Source organism: Micropterus dolomieu, linkage group LG14 (genome assembly GCF_021292245.1).
Source record: "Micropterus dolomieu isolate WLL.071019.BEF.003 ecotype Adirondacks linkage group LG14, ASM2129224v1, whole genome shotgun sequence".
Classification (NCBI taxonomy): Eukaryota; Metazoa; Chordata; class Actinopteri; order Centrarchiformes; family Centrarchidae; genus Micropterus; species Micropterus dolomieu.
In genome coordinates, this window is record NC_060163.1 from 3193319 (window position 1) to 3208481 (window position 15163).

Below are 15163 nucleotides of genomic sequence, written 5' to 3' on the forward strand. Positions count from 1 at the left end.
GGGTCATCGATACTGCTGGTTCGTTAGTGTTCCTGGTTGCTGTGACGACAGTCGTTACAGTTGTTAGGACTACCGGTGGCCAAGACTGAACGACCATCGTTGGTATCTTCACCTGAGGCCAATAGGTTACGTTTGTTGAGTTTCCTGGGAAGTGATGAAAGGACAGCATTGTAAGTGGGGGATAAGTGGTGGCGTAGACCCCCTCCTCTGTTCAATGACGGCTTCTCAACCCTGGTGTAGATGGCTTCCTTGACACCTCTTTCAAATCTTCTCTGTCTAAAATGTGCACCTGGTGGTCCTCAAACGAGTGTCCTCTGTCCTTCAGATGTAAGTAGACTGCAGAGTCTTGACCTGAGGAGTTGGCCCTTCTGTGTTGAGCCATGCGTTTGTGTAGTGGTTGTTTAGTCTCCCCAATATACAGGTCTGTGCATTCCTTACTGCATTGGACCGCATACACTAGATTGCTTTTCTTGTGTTTGGGTGTGCGGTCTTTGGGTTGTACCAGCATCTGTCTTAGTGTGTTCTTGGGTTTAAAAAACACAGCGATGTTGTGTTTGTTGAAAATCCTCCTGAATTTCTCTGATACTCCACACACGTATGGAATCACAATGTTGTTGCGTTTGACCTTCTTTTCCTCCTCCCCTGTAGTTTTGTTCTTCTTGGATCTTGTGGCTGTTTTCACAAAGGTCCATTTAGGGTATCCACAGGCTGTAAGTGCCCCCTTCGGGTGTTTCTGTTCCTTCTCTCTGGCTTGGGCGCTTGTTGGTATGTTTTCCGCTCTGTGGTGCAGTGTTCTCATGACCCCTAGCTTGTGCTCCAGTGGGTGGTGTGAATCGAAGAGTAGGTATTGGTCTGTGTGTGTGGGTTTTCTGTAAACACCAATCTGCAGGCTCCTGTCCTCTTCAATGTGTACAGCGCAGTCCAGGAAGGCCAAGAAAGGTGAGGTGCTATTTAAGGTGAGGTTAAATAGCTGAGTTTCCCTGCCAGTCAGTCAGAACTGAAGAAGTCCTTTGGATGAGGGACGAAACATCTTCCAGTATCTTTAACCAAGTCCAGTTGCCCTTGACTTTAACCTTCGTTGGATAACTATGACCTGGATGACTGAGAATCTTCATAGACATCAAGAGGTTAATGCACTTTCAGGAGACTTTCTTGCTCTTCATAAGGACTGGTAAACCAAATTATAAGTATTATTTATGCTGTTGTGAAATTAATTGTCAAAAATTCCTTCGGATCCCCATACACAATATTAGCTTCTGGCTACATGCTGATCTGAACAAACCAAGCATCCACAGACACACATGCATCACCCATTCACCCTCACGACAGATCTATTCTCCAGGTGTCTTATTGACACTGATCCTCCCTGTTATTTCCTCAAGTGCTCAAATTAAGCTTAACAGCCATGATAGATAAATGGGAGAAGGAACAGAGACAGACTTTGTGGTGTGGACTGACTTATATTCTTATGTTTAAGTGGGGAGGGGGGTAAATTTAAGAGGATTACTTGAGCAGACATTTACACACTGACTTTAAGGTGCTCCTTGTGATTTTGTCATTCTCACAAAACTGTCTGCTCTTTTGCTGCCAAGCTATTTAGGAGCTATCACACAAGAGGATGGATCTGAGCCACCTGTAATGGAAGGAGAGAGGAAAAGCCTTTTTAGAGGCTGGAAAGGCCTTAAGGTTAGAGTTTTAAATTCTGACATTTAAGGAGCATTGATGCAAATGAAGTCCAAATGTCTTTTTTGTTCTAGTATGAAATTATTTGGCTATGATGTTATAAAGAAAGAATGAAGACAAATAATCAAAGCTGATATTTGGGTTTTTATTTTTATATATTTAAATAAAATTTGGTTCTAATTTGGGTATATCACTAGCAAATTTAGGTAGGGCCTACAGGTGATACATAACACAGATGTGATGTCCACCAGATGGTACACTCTAGTCTAGATTATGTCAGTGCAAACCGCAAGAGCTTCTTTGTAGAATTACCATGTTGCACCGTGATAAGCAGAAAGTGGACCAACGGGAAAAGGGGGCAAACTTGGAACTTGATGGTGACATGTTACATAAATGCACAGAGGGTTATGCTACATTCACATTAAATAGGATGCTTGGTAGATTTGGGAAAGATTCCCATTTTTACAGCTTTCAAGCATAAATGACATCAGTATGGTAGAATACAGAGTTGGTCATGTGAGGATTAAAATACTGCTATTTTCAAACTTGTCTCCTAGACATTCTATTGATATAGTACTTTCCCAACTACGCTAAGATAAAAAATGCTGCTGCTGGATTGCGTTCACTTTTGGACACATTGTTCATTTTAGTGAAGTAAGCATTCAATATTTTATGGAAGTCATAGGAAAGTGCTTGGAAAAGATGATGAGTGCAGGACATTAATGCTAGAACTCAGGGGTTCACATACCATGTGTGGTCAGGTTGAGGTTAAGCTTAGGGAAAGATTGTGGTTTTGGTTGAATGTTAACACAGAACACACATTATCATTATGTTGAAAAAAATAAAAAATAAAATGAGTGCCATTACGTTTCCTCCAAAACTTATTTGCTGATGTAAATATGTACTGTATGTCATCTCTAGAAGACAGAGATGCTTCTTGGTCAACCATTAGCAGTGTGTCTACACAGGAGGCTCTCCATACAACAGTTTAACTCACCAAATCCAGACACACTGACTGGAGCTGTTACAAGGTGTCCTGGGAAATATAGGAAATTATTAATGGATGGAGACAAGGTATGTTAAAAAGTGTATTACCCCAAAAACAAAATGTCTGCATTTACAGACTGATTTAAGCAGTGTGAGTATCCAATGGTACACTCAAATCCCTAGAGATGTTTGCATATCCTGAACCCAAATTAATTGACTGCCTGAGGAAGAACCTTATCTAAGATCTACAAATCCCCTTATGACTCAAAGCGCTTTCTGGTATCACGGAGTACAAACTAACTTGATAGAAGATGTTCCATCGGCTGACTTGACAATGAGATCTCAGCAAATGACAGGCCAAAGTGACTTGGCTGACTCAGATCAATAAAGATCCCAATCTCCTGCTCGACATGCTGATGACAAGACTGATAAGTATCACCTTTAAAGCAAACCGGCTGTCTTTGTAGACCCTCAACATGAAAATTGATAATGCCTGCAGGCTGTTCTCCTTGAATAAAACCTCCAGTTGATGAAATAGACACTGCGGTCTTAAAGGCTTTATCTTAGTGTTCTTCCCTCACAATGACATGTCTGAAGTGAAACAAACATTTCCTTTTTCACCCTCCGCCTCTGTGCAGTTTGGCGAGTAATCGCTACCATTAAACAAAAACAAAAGCAAACACATCTTTCCTGTGGCTGTCACCACCGGGACACCTGTCTGCCTCGCTGACCAGATGATTAGACTACTTCAGAGGAGCTCATTTTCAAAACAGCACCCTCCCGCTTTATCAATCCTTGAGCACATAGGCAAAGCTAACATGCCCGTGGTTAGCGAACAGATTATTTGGTGGTCTTGCGGCAATCTGAAACCATATCCAGGGGAGATTGTTTGTCATATATAAAGGGAGTTGTTTCTGTCTTTGGAGATCATTTCTGATGTGTGGTAAAGATAGGTAACAGATCATTTTTTTTGCAATCATAGTCCCTTTGATGTTTTAAATTTGAGGAGTGATGACAATAATTTTAATGATAATGGAAGTTTCATACGGTTTCCTCTAAAATGTTATTACAAAGACAAAAGACATTACACCTTGAGGAGTTGTTGGACATTCTGGTGAATATGTGTCGCAATCTGGCTCTCTGTCATTCTACTCCAGCCACATTCCCTATTTCCCAAGCCCCTTCACTGCCATTTTCCATCTGTCCAATTGATGCCCTCAGACTTTGACCTGGCCTTCTTTGCCCACCTCCTCACCTCTCACATCTTAGTTCATATACCGGCCCAGTTCCATTCTTTCCCTGCTGGATTGTAAATGGTTGCCATGTACCTCATGCTTTGCTTTTAAGCCAGAACCTGCCGCCTGTCTCCTACTTGTACAGGAACCTGCCTGTCTGCCTACCTATACCTAAACCTGCATTTATTAATAAATCACTGAAATTAACCTGCTGCCTCATCAGTCTGCATTTGGGTCCTTTCCTTGTTGCTACTCTCCCTCACTGATGTGACAGAATGCATTAACCCCTTGACGCCGATTGTCGCAAATTCGCATCACACCTCTTCCTTGCAGACTGCAAGCCAAGATATTGCTGGACTGGATTCCCCCAATGCCTGTTGGTGCATATTCGATACGTACCTAGGAACGTAAGCCCTGGTTTCTTGTTTATGTCTGTTGTCGCTAATTTGCATCATACATACACATGTGTATTTATATCTTTTCTATGTTCTATAGACAAATTAACAATCTTCACTTAATTTAACATCAGCTTGAAAGCAAATGAAAACATCATATTTTTTTTATTGTAAAAATTGCGTTAAGGGGTTAATTCACTCTCTCATCGAGATGAGAAGATCGATACCAATTTTATGTTTGAGATTGGTATCATGTTTTGAAGTACAGAGCTGGAGTCAGGATGCGGTGAGCCTAGTTTAGCATAAAGAGTGGAAGCAGGAAAGAACAGCTATCCTGACTCTGTCCAAAGTTTTAAAATACTTTTCCTAATACCTCTAAAGTTCATTAATTAACATGCTGTATGTCATTTGTTGCTAAAAGCCAACTGGTCCTTATGTAATCAAAGTAAGAGCTAAGTCCATATACTCTGCCCTTTGCAGATGATGCAACCGTGACCTTTAGCACGCGCTGGGGCGGTTTGCAGTCGAGTGTGAAGCAGTAAGGATGAGAGTCAACACCTCCATGTCTGAGGATCTGTGGACATGGTTATTTGCCAGAAAATGGTGGTTTGCACCCTCCAGATTGGGATTAAGTAATTGCCCAAAGTAAAGGAGGAGGAGAATGGGAGAACCAGAACCTCAAGCTCCTCTCCTGTGGAATCAAGTCCCAGTTTAGGTTTGGGAGGCAGACACCATCTCCCCATTTAAGAGTAGGCTTAAAACTTTCCTTTTTGATTAGGCTCAGAGTTAGGGCTGGCTCAAGTGAGCCCTGAACTATCCCTTAGTTATGTTGCCTAGACTGCTTCAAGACTTGATACACTGAGCTCCTCTCTACTCCCCTCTATCTGTATGCATTCAAATCCCACTAATGCATGTTAGAGTTTTTCTCAATTGCTGGAACACTATAACCATGCTTTTGAATTGAAATTTCAAAACCATAATTCCATTTTTCAAAAAGCACACCTATTTCTCTAAACTCTACACACAAATCCCTTCATTTCTCATTGCCTACACCATGTGGTCATTGAGAAAACACTAACATTCAATATTGTTCACTGTATCAGCACAGGTTGAGCTCAAATAGCACACAGCTACCCAGGTGGAAACACAAAACTGGTGTGTTATCAGTTTTGACTTTCAATCAGAACCTTCAGTAGATAGATAAAGGGGCCAGAGTCAGTTCAGTTTTGGAGCAATGGATCCAGAGAAATCTGAAGGAAGAGGTAGAGGACACCAGAGAGGAGGAGGAGGAAGATGAGGAGGAGGAGGAAGAGCAGTATGGAGAGGAATAAGAGGTGAAGGAAGAGGAACAGTAGGAGTTGGAGTAGGAGATGGGATAGGCGGAAGATGAGGAGGAGGAGGCGAAACAGGAGGAGGTCCGAGGAGGGAGGGAGGGAGGGAGGGAGGGAGGAGGAGGTGGAGAAGAATGTGGAGGAGGTAGAGGGAAGAGGAGCAGGGAGAGGAGGAGGAGGTGGAGAACAAGAATCTCTGGCCTGTACCAGACCAAAGGCAGGAGGCTGGGGCAGAATAATTTGTTGTTTGGTGTGCTGAACTGTATAGTATATTAAGGAATGAAAAATGTGCACATGTTTACATTTGTTATTTCTTTTGTTGTGTTCATCATGTGAAAAGGTTTTTGAGGGGGAGAACCACAAGCAACATTATAAATATCCAGTAGTACTGTGGTATTTAATTTATCTCACCAGTGTGTGAGACTGTTGTAGTGTGTGTGTTTTTGAGGGTTTGTGTCTTATGTCTGGGGGCAAAGTTTGGTTTTTCAGCAAGATTGAATGGTTTTGAGCGGAGAGCTTCATTTTGACCTGGAAATAGGATGTTTGGGGAATTGGGTGAGAAGTTGTGGATTTGTGTTTAGAGTTAGAGAAAAAGAGGCATAATTTCAAGAAATGTGTTTAAGCAATCGAGAAAAACTATAATAACCCAACATCTTCCCTCTCCCATGGTTTTTGTGCTTCCTCCTTTTGCTTTCAGCAGGTATTTAAGGCTCTAGAGCTGTAGAGTATAGAATGAGAGAGAGAGAGAAAGAAAGACAAACAGACAAACCAAGACACACCAAGCATACTGCATTTCATTCCAATGGCAATAAATAAATCAAACACTTTCACTCCCATATTGTGTCGCACAGGTGTCACAGCAGGAGGGTTGTGACAGCTTCATGTTAATCAGTGAGCTCTCTGTGGGTTTAATGTCGTCAGATCGATATCAATCCTCTCATCTCGCTCTACAAAATAAAGCAAATAAGCATACTTTTAGGACCACGGGAACTCCACCGATGAATTTGTTCATTTGTGTGATTTAAACTGTGTAATTTTAACAGACGTTTTGTTATGAAACTGAGTCAAGAAGTCACTGAAGTCAGTTCCACAGGTGTGAACTCAGCCCATGGACCAAGCTTTCAGCAGGTTAAAAGCAAGGGTCCCCTTTCCATGATGTAGTCAGACACCTGTATAACAGTCTGTCAGTGGCAGAATACGTTACAGTTACACTGTAGCCGGTTCACAGCTGACGGCTGAAGCCATCTACACAGATTTCCAAACTGTTTGTACCTACCAGTCATTTCGAAGCCTAAATACAGGAAAATAGGGCCCGGATTTAAAAATACAGAAATTGTCCTTCTGTATAGTAACAAATATGTAATAATAATAATTTGTTTATTAAAGCAACATTATGTAAGATGTGTTTTTTTTAGTGTGATTTGCTGCCTGTACCGCTTCAGTGTAATTCACCACTGTCATCAATAAGGACAGCTGTACACGTTTTTGTAATGATTATATTACTTATGATGAAAAACTATCAAGTCAACAACTTCGCTAACACAGCCAAACATCAAGCATAACAATATGAGATAGCATATATTGTTCAGAGGTAGCAATATTACTAATAGTAATAATAGTCCAACTGTGAACACAGAAAGAATGCCAGCTCAGTGTCTGTTTTGCTGCCTTTTATTTCACAAAGCCAACTTTCCAGGAGCATCTTGTTTGGTCACTTCCTGGTCATTCTTTTTCCTAGCGTTTTCTATCAACATCCTCTTCTGTCTCCTCGCCTCTGCCATTAGCTAAGGCCACTGAGCCTGGTTATATTGCATGCTCACCCATCTCCAGCTCGACACCAGCTGTTATTTTTATGGTAGAAAGGTTACATAATGTTTCTCGATCACCTGCTGCTAGTTAGAAATCTGGAGTTGATGTTAGCAAGCTTATTACCTAATATAACACACTCGGACATTGGTATTGTCACCCATCTCCAGCTTCACATCGGTGCCACTCTCCACCAACAGCAGCATAATGTTAAATGTCTTAAAACATGGGTTGAAAGCTAGCCAAACATACACAACGTACGCAAGAGCACTTACAGTAACATTACTAATCTCTGAGTGTTCTGTCTAGTAGGTTTGCTAACATCAAATGATGTCTTCTATCTCCCAGGTCAAAGGTCAACCCCTCAGATGTTATTGGTCATGCCCAATCTACCCACAGTTTCACCCTGGAGCCTGTCACTGAACTTTAGGTGCTAAAGGAGCTTCATAGACCTATCAAAAGAATTTGACACTTTAGATTACACAAATGAATTATCAAAGCTTAGGGACATTGGTGTCTCTGAATAGTATTTTGCCTGGTTCCAAAACTACCTCTTCCTTAGGCTACAGTGTGTAAAACCTTTGCCTGTCACCAAAGGTGTCCCTCAAGATTCAATCTTAGCCCCCACTCTTTTCTCAATTGACATAAATAACAGACCACTCTGTATCAAAAACAGAAACACCACCATCCACTTATATGCAGTGACACACTTATACTCATTTGGACCCTCTGCAGAGTCTGTTTTGAACTCCCTTCAGGAAAGCTTTCGGAGCATTTAACATGCCTTTTCTGCTCTGAACCTTGTCATGAATAGCTCTAAAATCAAATTCATGTTGTTTGGAAGGAAAATAAACTCCACCACCACAATCCCTTTAATTACAGTCTATGGTTCAAATCTTGATGTAACACCATCCTACAAGTATCCTTGCCTTTATGTATTGCAACCACACATCATTCACTCCATCTTCCAAACTTACCCTTGTCAAGATGACCATACTACCCATGCTGGACTATGGAGATGTCCTGTACAGACTTGCTTGTAAAGGTGTCCTTGTGCGGCTAGATGTTCTGTACCACACTGCCATCAGATATGCCACCACTGCCTCTTACAAAACCCATTTCTGCAATCTATACTCCTCCATAGGCTGGCCATCCTTGCATACTAGACAAGAACTACATTGGGTTACTTTCATTTACAAAACCCTCCTTGGTCTGACCCACCAAACCTCTTACCACACTTCTCCTCTGTATATATTATGCGGTCATCTAATTATGTACAACTAAAAGTTCCTAAACCAAATATTCACATAGGTTTAAGTGTTTTTATGTCTGTTCAAAACTGTTGCCACTTTACTGAGTGGCTAGAAGCTGTTGCGCTCCCTCTTAAAGTTATTTATCTGCTACACTGCATTGTTTATATCCCCACTGTACCGGTACCTTCTTTCTTCAAAGTCTTATCTCTGCATGTTATTGCTTTGTTTGTTCCTTAACTCTGAATGTTTTTGTTTGTCTAAGCTTGTATTCACTTTCCTCTCCACTCAAGAGGTTAATCCCTTCTTGCAAGGCCGTCCTTGTAAATTCTAAGTTGTTCTCAAGTATCCTGCATGGTTAAATAAAGGTTTTATAATAATAATAGCTAGCAGCTAAACCTCTGTCTGTGTAACCTCTGGCTGACTTTGCTAACAAGGCCAAACATCAAGCCAGCACAACAACACAAAACATAACTCAAGTTCAATTTCACACTGCTCTGCCCTCTACTGGACACTATGGGTACTACCTCCTCAATCACACGCACGGACGCACTTGCCCTCTGAAATTTAGCCGACCAATAGGATGTCGCTACCGATACGTGCATCAGTATACATGACGTATAAATAGCAGTGTCCCTACTGCCTCATCCTTTTTTCTTCAGCAAACGGTGAACTGCTCACTGAATTCACCACCTCCACGGATGGAGTCGCCCGGGCGAGGTGACCAATGTCCCACCCGGACAAGTCCAGGCCCCCCCCTTCAGCCAACTGACCGTTATGGAGGGAGAGAGGCCGGCAGGCACTGCCACATCTCCCCCGTCTGGTGTTCAAGAAGCCATGTTGCTTGTGTACACTGTGGTGATGCTTGTGAATGTTAAACTGTTTATTTAAAACACATTACATTCTTAAAAGTACTAATTCCCCACCACCAACCCCATCCCATCGAGCTAGCTGTGTTGAACATTCCGGTGCATTCTGGCATGATCACCGACGCTAAGCTAACGGTTCGCCCCGCGGCCGGAGAGGTTGGGTGACGGTTGGTTATCCACCTCGCTAGCCTACCTGCCCGGCCCGCGCTGCCTTAATGTTCCGCTTCCACGATGTGACAGCCAAGAAACAAGCTGCTCTTACTGTGGAAACTGGATAATGCAGAAGTTTACTGTAACTTTGCATTCACAGCACCACCCTGCCAACATCTCTTTCACTGAGTGGTCCCAGCGCAGCTAGGCTAGCCCGCTAGAGCGGGAGAGAGACAGCCAAGGCCACATCTTTTTCGGAATAGCGGGACGAAAGAGAGGAGTGGAGAGGAGGATGCCCTGTCATGACTCAGCTTCACTCGGCAGCTGTGTTGATATTGACTGCCCCACCGACAACGCACTCACCATGACACTGTTACATGTTGGGCCGTCATCGGAGCAGTGAGCCATGATGCGTTCAAGGACACCACAGATCAACAGGCCGTGACGTGTTAAAGGACACCACAGAGCAGCAAGCTGTGGTGCGTCCAGCGACCTGAAAGATGCCTATTTCATGTCGAGGTGACACAGTAACATGGAGTTTCTGCGCTTTGTCTCTCAGGGGGTAGCCTACAAATACAATAGGCTCCCCGTCAACTACTCACTAGCCCCCCACACACCCAGCAGATGCATCACAGCACTGCAATCGTTCCGCGAGAAGGGCATGAGGGTTCTTTTCTACTTAGACGACCTCATGGTCTAGTTCTATAAGCACAGGCTGAGCCCTCTATCGATGATCCCTGCGCGCCGACGCCGTGTGCCTAAGAGGCAGTCGGATGCTGAGGCAGTAGGGACACTGCTATTTATACGTCACGCACGTATCGGTAGCGACGTCCTATTGGTCGGCTACATGCATAATATAAATTTCAGTGGGCAAGTGCGTGCGTGTTATTGGAGGAGGTAGTATCCATAGAGTCCACAACATTAGCCTCCATAACCAACTGGTCATACCAGACCACAAGAGGTTGTAATAGCAAATCCTCTGGGTGTATTGAATTAAGAAAGGTTGTGTTTAAATGCTTATGACATTAAGTTTTAATTGGTAAGAGGAATCATGTGTTATTTTGTCTTTCAAAAACACAGTCTAACAGTCTCTTTTTAGGCCAGAGCAGAAAGAGATTTGTATACAGTTTGTCTTTTATAAGATCCACTACTCGTTGTATTCATGAGAATATCTAGATATGAATTACCATAATTTTTCATGTCATTAAGTTGTGTTTGTGAAGTATGACAATCATTTTTCAACATGTTAAAAACAAGACTTGTATCATTATGTGTCCTTGACAACACAATATAAGGCATGCATGTATCTGAGAATAATTTCCCCCTTCTCTCTTCTCACCTGCAAATTACCTGGTACACTCATTTCACAATGTATCTGCTTGTTTCCTGAAAAGCATTGATGGTGCTGGCAGTGTTAGTGCCCGAGGTGAGGTCATGCAATACGAGCTGCAGTGCCACACATCCCAAAAACATTATTTCACCACCTGCAACATAATTAATTGACTGTTCCTGTTTCTTTTCATTTTCTTAACTGTGAACTACGGCTACAGGGGGGGGTGTTAATCACAGTAGCTCCGCTTTAATCTTGAGAAGCTGCAGAGCTGTAGTCTACGGTGGCTCCGAGGGCTCAGTGAGGAATTTATTTTTGAGGACTAGTTTGCGTTCACTCACAATACTTTTGCATTACCTCGCAATACTTTTGCGTCCCCTCGCAAAATGCTTTGCGTTGCCTCACAATACCTTTCTTCTTCCGTTACTTCCGAGCCATAGCTGTGTATGGTCAGCTGCTCTAAGCGCAACACTTCAGCTTATCGAATTTTACTTTGAATGGATCATTTCCTATGTTGATATAGTAGCCTACTACTGCTCAATAGGCATATTTATGTAGGCTTTAATCAAAAAGGACCAGGCACCACGGTGGGTGATCGCTCCAGAAGAGAGGGAAGACAGCCGAGATAGAGCCATGCTGGCCCAGCTTGGACTTAAGGCTGCAATTGGCTACTGTCCACTCACTATAAATGTTAATGCTGCGGAAGTAGGCTAACGGAAGAAGAAAGGTATTGTGAGGTAACGTAAACGTATTGCAAGAGAATGCAAAAGTACTGCTAGGGAACGCAAAATTATTGCAAGGGACCGTAGTAGTCTCTGTTCATTTAGCTTAAGCTTTTTGAAGCTCTCTCTCTCTCTCTCTCTCTCTCTCCAACTGCATGCACGTTGTGGTTCCTTGCGGGTCCATTTCAAATAGCCCGCTATAAAAATGATATAATATTATTTGTGTGGACAACTCCGTACAACACCAGTGAAGCAGGGGCTCCGTCTCTTCAGCGAGTGTTCCTCTTCCACCACCACACGCACACGCGCGCTACGCCTACACATGCGCACTGACGACCCAGGGTTAGGGTTACAATTTTGGATTTGTTTCATCTTCCCAGACACAGTGGCAAGACTAGCATAAAAAAACATCTTAAAAAAGTAATTCCAACAACAAGTCTTTTGTGAGGCAGATGGCGAGGGATTTTAAATCAGTACTAAGACAGGACTATAAGGTAGGAGTAACAGAAGGAGGACAGAAATAGACTGTTGAGGTTTGACAAATGAAACCATTCTTATGCTGTTTTAACAAACTCAACGAAAAGTGAGTGTAAGCACCTATGGGAACCAAATAGGGATTCATTCAAGGCAAGGAAAGGAGGAGATGCAGAGGTTGATGAATAAGAAGAAGAAGAAGACAGAAAAGGTGGGAGGACAGCTGAAAAGAATAGGATGGAGAGCTTGAAAATGGAAAATAGGTGGAAAAGGGGAGAGATGGAAGTGGAGTAGCATGGCAGGAGATGACAGGATGAATTAGGTGAAGAGAGAATGGTAAGAGGTCACTTTTCAAACCTATTCACCCACAAGACATGCGACACATGGTTGTGTCAAACTGCCTCAGCTTCTTACATTAATTGCCCACTCTACAGCTGCTAAGCAAATTCAAAAGGAAGGTTCCTGGAGTGGATAAAAAGGACATTCTTTTTTAAACTCAACTACACATTTGTAGAAGGGATCTTTATATTCTGTTGATCACAGGATGATTAAAGGCTCACTGAATCCTGGTGTTGCTCTGGATAATCAATAGAGCACAACTATTTTTATTTTTTTAATAAATACTTAAAATCATTGTGTTGAAAAAACCCACTAAACCCTACATACGTTATTTTTGGGGTTAAATTGACCAGCACTGTTAGTAAAATCTAGAACGACGAAATATAAGAGAATTTTATATATACACACATTATCCTTTTACATCTACTTTTACAATGTCCGGTCCAGTCCTTCAGTTTAAGTAATTTAATAGCTGTTTAGTATTTGCTGTCAGGCTGATATAACTAAGAGGAAGTGTAGAAGATGTAGAAGATGTATGTTACATACAGTTAATACAGCTCTGACAAAGCAGAGTGCAGAAAGGAGCCAGGGTTTATTTGTGTTTGGCCACACAGGGTGGCGTCTGTAGCCTGATCGTGCTTCTACCTTTTCCCTCTTTATTTTGTTAAATGCCTGATTGGGCACACCTGCAGGACTGCCAAGCTGCACTACTGAGAGCTGTTGTAGTTCAGCTGCCCAGTGTGTGTGCACAGTGGATGTGGCGTTTGTGTGCATTGCATCCACTTTCAATCCTGTTTTGAGCTTAGCTTTAACAGAACACACAAGCTCAGTACACCATTGTGTAACGGAACAATAATATGGCTTTGCACATTAGTCTGCCGTACTATTGCATGTGTTTGTGCGTGTGCATTTACTGAACCCATATTGCTGTAACAGAACATGAGTTTTACAATTTACATAGCACAAACTGGGGTAAAATCTATGGCTTCACTGTAATTTTATATGCAAATATGCCTGTAAACACAAATACACAGGGGAGAGCTCAACATGTGGGCAGGCAGGTAGGCTTCTCTCTCCATTGTTATTAGAGTTGCCTTGCATAAATTGGTGTCAGCAGCATCTCTGCTTGTTCCCCTGTCAGCTCACCTCCCTTTATTGGCCACTCTTCATATCAGCAACCATGAATCAAAGGGGAGCTGACAGCTGACGGATAGACTTTGACATCAATTTGGAGCATTGTTGACAGTGGCTGTTGACATTGCAGCATCAGTAATCAACCAAAGGATTTATCTGTGTTTCTCAGAGTCAGTTCACTTACAACACAATCTAATCTACTAGGGAATGTCAGGTTTGCCAGGTACTCTCATGAGGCCCTCACCATTTTATTTAAAATATTTTTGCTACTGCAGGTATATCTAAAAAAATAAAAAGAACCAGTTTTAAATGTCATAGCAAAAATAAAGATACCATAACTAAACAAGGCTCAAGCCAGAAGTAAAAGTTGAAGTCAGTCACTAAGATAATTCATGCAAAAGTAAAATTAATAAAAGTAGAAAACACTAAACTATGTGTATTGTAATGTAAAAGAGAAATTATCACCTAAAAATGCTGTTACCCTCAGCTCTGATAAACTCACTGTACACAGTTAGTCGCTAAACAAAATTTAGCGGCTAGCTGGTGAACATATTGGGGCATTTAGCGGCTAAAAGAAAACAGGCTTTTCCTTTAACAGTTACCATTCTAGTCTTCCAACTACTCAAAGCACTTTTAAACTACACCACATTCAGTCATTCACACACCGATGGCAGAGGATAAGATTCCTGCTCATCAGAACGGAAATTCAGACCACGGATCGAACAGCCATCGGAAACAATTCGGGGTTAAGTATCTTGCCCAAACACACTTCGACATCCAGACTGGAGGAGCCAGGGATCAAATCGCACATCTTCTGATTAGCTCTACCTCCTGAACCACAGCGACTTTTGTGGAGGCCAAAATAGTGGCCAGGAACTTGATGCCAAAACCCCACAAAACAATGTTAATGTTGCTCTGTGTCTGCTTGATGTGTAAATAGGCAACCATTTGCTTCAGGCTAGCCATATCAACTTTATAGAGTTGCAGTATGTCAGTATTTTGCTTACAGTTGGTAAAGTGGCCAAAATATCAATTAATGTTGCTTTTAAGCTACCTTAATATATTTTTGGCAACAAGGGGTGAGAAAAACATAAAAATAGACAGATATACAGCCATTTGGATATCACTAGCCTGCAATCTATCTATGGCTAACCTGCCTACTTCCACATCCACCAGCCATAGAGCCATTATCCCAGTGTAGTCTTGCATTGGTCCACCTCAAAAGGATCATAGAGTTCAATGAACACCTCTCTGAAACTGTTTAAAAACCTAATCTAAATGGCATTATGTTTCTTGGGGCATTGGAAATTAGCAGTAGCTAATAAATGCTGTGATGCATTGCATCGGAAAATTATTGTACAGTTATCTATATTTATAGCATTTGTCCCCAAATATATGTTATATATAATATATACATACATTATCTCACAAAAGTGAGTACACCCCTCACATTTTGGT